This window comes from Agrilus planipennis, unplaced genomic scaffold (genome assembly GCF_000699045.2).
Source record: "Agrilus planipennis isolate EAB-ADULT unplaced genomic scaffold, Apla_2.0 scaffold328, whole genome shotgun sequence".
Classification (NCBI taxonomy): domain Eukaryota; kingdom Metazoa; phylum Arthropoda; class Insecta; order Coleoptera; family Buprestidae; genus Agrilus; species Agrilus planipennis.
The window spans coordinates 1-7,906 of record NW_020439082.1 but is presented as its reverse complement, the minus strand read 5'-3'; positions in this window follow the sequence as shown (position 1 = coordinate 7,906).

The window sequence follows — 7,906 nt, the reverse complement described above, 5'->3', positions numbered from 1 at the left end:
TTCACTTACCCTTGAAAATATACCAACTATTGAAAAATTAATAAAGGTCGAGTGCTATATATATAACAATAAAATAACTTTTCTTTTGCATTTACCTGTTATGCATCCTTACACATTTGACTATTACCATCTGTATTCCGTTCCTGTATTAACACAGGGTCAATTTAAGGTTACTAATTCAAATAATAATTTTCTATTAAAAAACGAATTGTACTTTGCATTCCAAAACGACATTTGCACCAAAATTGTACCGCAACTATACATATGTAGTCAAGTTAACATTCAAGAATATAAAGATAATGGTCCTTGCGAAATACAATTGTTGGATATGAAGAATACTAATTCCTGTCGACAAGCTGTAATCAATATATCAAAATCAATTATTAAACAAATGGAAGAATCGACCCAATGGATTGCCATATTTCCCAAAGAAGAAACCATCAAGTTGGTGTGTCAACAACAAGAAGAAACAATTAAACTCTACGGTTCATACCTTATTGATATTCCGACTAATTGTGAAATTAGTACCAGTGAAAGAAGAATAATAAACAAAGAAGAGGTAATCAATCAGAACCAACCCGTACTTTTCCCAGAATTAGAAGAAAATAAACATTTCGCACCAATCACGGTCAACACCGACTTCGACCTACACCAAATTAATTTGGGCGGACTATCTGAACTAAAGAAGACAATAATTGAAAATCAGCCACAAATATCCTTCAACAAACTGGAACACATCCCAAGTGTTTGGACCATTAGCCTGTATGTTTTTCTCGCTATAACAGGTTGTTATTTTGGATACAAATGGGTAACAGAAAAATGCACCAAAAAGGAACCAAAAATGGGTAACGAAGCGATAACCTTGGAAAACGTTCAGTTACCTCGTTGCACTCCGTAGTTGAAACTTCACGGGGAGGAATTATCTCACGGTATACCTATTGTACACCTACTATTACATAGGTATTACATGCACCATCAAATCATCGCCGTGGCGCATTTTACTGTGCAAGCAACTAAAACATAAAAATACTTGCTAAATTTCTTGATGTATGCGACCGAATTAATGTTCTTGGAATGAAAACCGAATTTGTTCCCTTTACAATCATAGAATCTTAAATCTAGGTACCTCGAGATTTGTTTCGGGATTGAACAACTAGTTTTTCTTGAGGGTTGGTTTTGCCACCAACGCTCGATCGAACGCTAAGGAATTTTACACACAAAATGATAACAATAATGAAAACGTACAAACGAATAAGAATAATAATAATAATAATAACGAAAATGAATTTAGATTCTTAACAAATGCAGCCCCCCTTGAAAGTTACAACTTCAACAAGTGAAAGAAGAAAACGCAATACAAATTAAAATACAAACACGATCATAGAAGCAATATACATGTAAATTGAAACAGATTACACCTAAGCATACACAAAACACCTAAAAGGAAACACAAAAAATTGAGATAATACAATTGATTAGTTTACGAGGAGGTCACATAGTCTTGTTACCGTACGTTTCACCACAGCACCACTTGGTAAACTACCAGATACCACGTAAACAACACTATCCTTGCCCGGGAACATATCACATATACGTCCTAATTACCACTTTAGCGAAGATAGATTGTCGCCCTTTATTAGGACTAAGGCCCCGGGAAGTAATACGTATCTGTGATCCTGTTTCCATATTGTCCTGTATGTATTCTTTACTCCATCTACTCCAAAAATCCTTCCTTCAATTTTGGACATGTTGAAATCGGCGTAATCTGTTGAGGCTGATCTCTTGCAGATCACGGTCCGGAATGGAGGTCAAACGTCGCCCAATTAAAAAATGTACAGGGGTAAATCGAAATCACTAAGGTCAATGGATAAAGCGGATAGTGGTCTAGAATTGAGCACTGTTTCTATCTGTGTCATAACAATGTACATTTTCTGAAAGGTGGCATTTTTGACAGACTTGACCCCGGATTCCCAAAGGCCTTAGGAATGAGGGGAACGGGTTGGGATGAAATGCCATGACATATTTATCTCACTTAATGATCTTATAATTTCATCTTGATTTGCCTTGTTTTTCAATAATCTATAGAAATCAAGCATTTTAGAATTTGTCCCGATAAAACATGACCTGTTGTCCAAGTAAATATTTGATCACGACGCGCAATAAATCTCCTAACAACTGCTAGACATGCTTCTGTATTTAAACTTGTTACCACGTAGAGGTACATTGACTTAGTAGCATAACACATAAAAAAGCACAGGTATGCTTTAATGAATTTGGTACCACGGCCCTTTTTTTCCTTAATACCTATTAATTCCCCGTAATCAACGCCGTAATTATAAAAGACTGGGATCACACGAAGTTTAGGCAAGGCCCCTCTTACCTAAGGGGGCATACTCTGCTCTAATGACCTTGGATTAACTTGATAGCAACCTTCACATCTACGAATAACCTTTTTTATCAAGTTTTTTTCCTGCTATTGGCCAATAAAGTTCTCTTAATCAGGCTAACAACTGGTTGGCTCCACAATGCAATAATGGTTTGTGTTCTGTTATAAGTTCTGTAAGTTTGTGACTATTTGGTAGTATAATAGAATGAATTTTGTCGTATACGTATTCTGATTGCTGTATGCGACCACCTACTCGAAGCATACCCGTATTATCAATTAACGTATTTAAATTTAATAATCTACTTTTTTTATTTACTGGTTTACCTTTCAATATATCCTTGATTTCTGTACTGAAACAAGTAGTTTGAGCATTGTGTATTGCAAAGTCTAATTTAGTTCAGTTGTGGCTAAAAGATTTTCTTATCATTCGGATATTTACAATTGTGGATGAATTTAAAGCTACGCGTAATAACCTGTTTAAATTTGAAAATTTGGCAAATGAATGAAAACAATCTTCTTGTTTCATTACAAAATGAGTGAGTTTTTTCTCTAATGAATGGTCGCGAATGATATTGGATACTGGCCATGTATTCGAATTTAGGTGCAACCATTCTGGCCCGCGCCACCAAATGTTGCAGTTTTTTAGATGTTACGATTGTAGTCCGTGCGACAGTCAATCGGCAGGGTTATCCGTTGATGTAACATGGCACCAACCTGATTTATTAGTCAGGCTTAGTTGAATCACACCATGAAATTTACATCATTCTGTGTAGAGATTGGATAGGTCGTATGATATCTTTAATCTCTCTAGCCTTTGAGAATTATGACTAGGTTCAACAGTTATAATGGATCAGAGATTTGAGCTATTATCGGTAAAATTGCTATTATTGTGACGTGCTTGTTTGCGGTTATATTCACGTTGTATCGGATTATATTATTGCTTGGATCCCACAAGACGCTAGTGTTTTATTGTTATTGCCGTTTTCATATATTTTTGCAAGTGATTCTTGCGGACCAAACGCTTTATTGATATTATCTAATACGTATTTACTGTTTGACGACCACAGAAGTAACGAAAATCTTGCTACTACCTATTAATGATTTTGAGATTTCCTTATATAACTCTATCGCGTTCGTTTCCGAAAAACACCCTGTTATAAAATGGTCCATGTAAAAGTCTTGTTCCATTACACTAGCTGCGTTTGGATATTCTGCGCGAGCTCCGATTGCTTTAAACACCGCGTAGCTAAAGATGAAGCTGATGAAGTTCCATACGCCACCGTGTTTAATCTAAAATAATTCAGGCGTTTATTTTCATTTGCTAGCCATACTATAAGATGTATGTTGCGATGGCTTTCGGATAATAATATTTGTCTGTACAGTTTGGAAATATCCGCGGTACCTAGTTCTGTACCAGCAGGATTATCATCACGGTCATCATCAACATCAGGGTTATCATTTCAGGCACCATCATCAGGTAAGTATAATAATTTTCTCCCTTTTCATCATTATCCATAAGTTCTTGGAGAAAACGATATTTCGTCTTATTTGGATAATATCAGATTGGGGAAACCATGTAGTATTGTGAGCCATCTGCATAACCTACAAAATATCCCATTTCTGATTTTACGTCTAACTGTCTTCTTTCTATTTAGGTATATGTGAATGTAATATTTTACCAAAAGTATATAAATTTTCTAGTCTCACTTTGCAACCATGCCAAAGTTCTTCCTGTTCTGCATTTACTTTTGATTTATAAGTTTCGGAGGTTAAGGCACTGTTCTCATGGTATTTGTCTTCTACTTTAATTTCTTCAATAGTCAGTCTGGAGGTTAGGTTTGAAAGGGTGCCGTTTTTTGCGCTAGTCGACTCCCATGAACAGAAGAGATAATTAATTTTTCATCTATATTGTGTGTGTGTATAATGTCACCCATAACCTTTAAAAGATGAGCTAAATCTTTTATTCTGGATATGTGTATCCGCATATCATCTGTAGAATTTTTAATGAATGTATGCTATTTTTGTTGCAATACTAGTAAATTAGCTTCACTTTCCTTCTCCAAAAATTAATATAAATTTGTCCACCATTTCTTTTGCATTTTTGCGAATCATTGCTTTTTCTGAGACAGTGGTGACTATTATTTTTTGAGCTCGGCTAGTAGCCATTTCGTAATCTTTTAAAATTTTTCAAATTTTTCTAATTGCTTTTCTACAGGTTGCTCTACAAGATCACTCGACTTAGAAAGTTTTCCAACTGTTACAGTTTGATTACATTTACAGTTATTAGGATTAGGGATAAGTATGTAATATTAAGCATGTAATACTTTATCATATTCATAGAAATTACTGCGAGACTTAACATTAGCTGCTATAGTGTACGAATCTTTATTATTACAAATATCACCCTGTTGGAGCCTCTCAAAAAATATTTGGTCACAATAGATAAATTCTACGAAGGCTTCGTCGGTCAGAGCTACCCTTATTTAATTGCAATACACTGTATTAATATCTATGTATTTTGGGGTCTTTTCCTATACTGTTTCTATAGCTTTTTGATCTCGCAGGTATTGGTGGTGGTATTATTATAGGTTGATTTTATCCCATTTTTAGTAGTTTAGTTCAGTAAGTTGTTTTGTCGTTCAGCTTAAACATTTCTATTTTTTGTCGCTATTTTGTAGACCTAGATTAGAATATTGTTCGTAGATAGTTAAGAATATGGGTTGTTCTAGTTTTAGGGAAATACGAAGATTAGCTCAGGATAGGAAAAAGTGGAAGTACGTCCCCAACCAGACTTAGGACTGACGACCTTATGATGATAATGATGATTTGTATCTACCCTTTTACTTATGAGCACTAAATATTGTTTTTAACTGCCTATTGAGTCCATAACGTGTTAAAAGTTGCACTTGCTCAATAAATAAATAGAGTGATTAACAATAAATTAGAGGATACTTTATTAAGAAAAAGCGTGGCACAATAATAGACAATAGCTAACACGGAGTGTGAGAATACATACTATAATGTTCGTGGGTCTAACAAAATTAACTTCTAAGACTGACAACGACAAAAACTGTTTATTTACACTAATTATTAAACAACTTAAAAACACTATTAAATTATATCACTTTTCACTGCGCTATTTATTTTACTTCTTTCACTGACAATTCCGTACAATCCTCCAATCTAGATTGTCCAGACCACAACCAAGCTTCAGAATCGCCAATTTCTGTAGGTTATTCTCCAGAAGATGTCCGCGGAGTTCCATTACTGCGTCCCAAAGGTCTCTGTAGGTTGGGTTATCAGAGCATCATCCTTTAGGTACTAGGTAATATATATTGCGTCGTCCGTCAGGCAGGCATAACAGCCTTCTACCCTTCTGTGCTTGGTCATCAAATCTGCGTTTGAACCATGATACCACGGCTCATTCGAAGATCCTTTGAAACGCAATGGGCCAGAGAATATTCCTTAGATATAGCAAGGAGGTCTCGTCGGATTTCTTCTCCTGTTTACGTGGGGGCCTTCCTTCATGAACTCTTCGAATGTAAGCTCGGATGGAATAGTTCTTAATTATCTGGGCCGCACCTTCTCTTCATTTGCACCGGCGAATGGAGTCAAGCGATTAAAATGGACTACCTTCGGCTTCCCATTTGGAGTTTTCTTAATTCGGTAGATCACGTCGTTAATCTCGTTCACTATCTCATAGGGTCTTTCGCAATTCTGTTGGAACTTAAGTGATAGTCCACGACGACGACGAGGATTATACAACCAAACAAGATCTCCAGTTTGGTAACCACCTGCTGTACCCTTAATATCGTAGTTTTCTTTAATCCTGTCACTAGCAATCTGCGTATGCCGACGAATCGACCCGTGGATATCGTTAAGCTTTCTTCGGAGGTTGGTAACATAATCTTCTCCAGCCAAGTCATCTTCTCGTTTACAGCCGAATTTGAGGTCACAAGGTAGTCGTAACTCCCTTCCAAAAAGGACGCTGGCAGGTGTTTGGCCAGTCGTTTCGTAGAAGATGAACGGTATGCGATTAAAAATAAAGGCAAATAGCGGTACCAGTCCCTACGGTGATCAGACAGTAACTTGGAGGGATATTTAATCTAGGTTCGGTTCATTCGCTCAACCATGCCGTCCGATTGTGGATGGAGTGGAGTAGTTCGAGTATTCTTTATTCCTAGGAGCTCGCATATTCCACGGAATACAGCCGATTCGAAATTCCTCCCTTGGTCTGAATACAACTCCAAGGGCACTCCAAAACGGCTGATCAACTCTTTCACCAGTTCCTCAACTATGGTTTCTGACTCCTGGTTCGGAAGGGCATAGGCTTCAACCCACTTGGTAAAATAGTCCATAACGACCACGATGTACGTGTTAGCCTTCTCGGACTCTGGGAATGGACCCGCCACATCGATTGCGATTCGTTTGAAGAGACCACCGACGTTGCATTGACGCATTGGCGCCCTTGTCCTTTTCTATGGTCCATTACTCGCGGCACAGGTGGTACACTTCTTGGACCAATTCTTGACATCTTCCTTACAGTTCACCCAATGAAATCGCTCTCGAACTTTCCCAAGCGTCTTATTCACTCCAAAATGACCACCAGATGATCCATCATGAAGATACTGCAACACCTCTCTAACTTTGTTTCGAGGAATAACCAGTTGCTTCCTATCTTCCTCTCCCTCTGCACTTTCAGCAATACGCTTCAGGATGCCATCCTCCAAAACCATTGAGTCCCCCAGAGCCCATAACGATTGTAGTACCTGGGTACAGAAGGAAACTTGCTGCCACGTTGGCCGTTTTCCGTCTTTTCTCCATTCCATTATCTTCTTCAAGTCCGGATCGTTTTCTTGGTCGTGTTTTATATTGTCAGGTAACCATTCGTCGTCGATTACCGTGACGCGTCGAATTGCCTCTTCTTTTTTTTCCATTCGACCTAACTGCTTGCGGTTTATTTGACGTCGAGTACTTGGGGAAGGTGTACTTTTCCTACACTGCCTCCTCGTATAGTTCGCCGCAATTCCAACATCTTAGCTTTCGAGTTTCTTTATCGAACTTGGAGATGATTCGGCAGACGGTTTGTTGTACAGATTCTGATAAACCCGTTTCTTCAACCTAGCCTTCCCTAATTTATGCAGGCCAATAATCTGCAAGGCTATCGATTCTTTCAGTTAGGTGCATTTCATAGAAATTCTTAATAATTTGAAACGCCGGTTCTAAGTTACCTACTTAAAATTTCTAGATTTTTATGGGTAATATCATTGTATGATTATTTAAGACTTTTAAATTCATATCAGCCCATCTATCTCCTTTATTTGTCGATATTTTTGTAATTTGATTACCATTGCAAATTTCTACAATTTCATAAACATGGTTATACCTTTTCTCCATAAAGGTAGTGTTCTAAATCAAATAGGGCTATAGATATTTTCGCCATTTTCTGATAAAAGATAAAATTTTAAAGAGTTTCAAGAATGTCAGAGTGGATGGGCATTGTGTGAAATTTTTCAACTT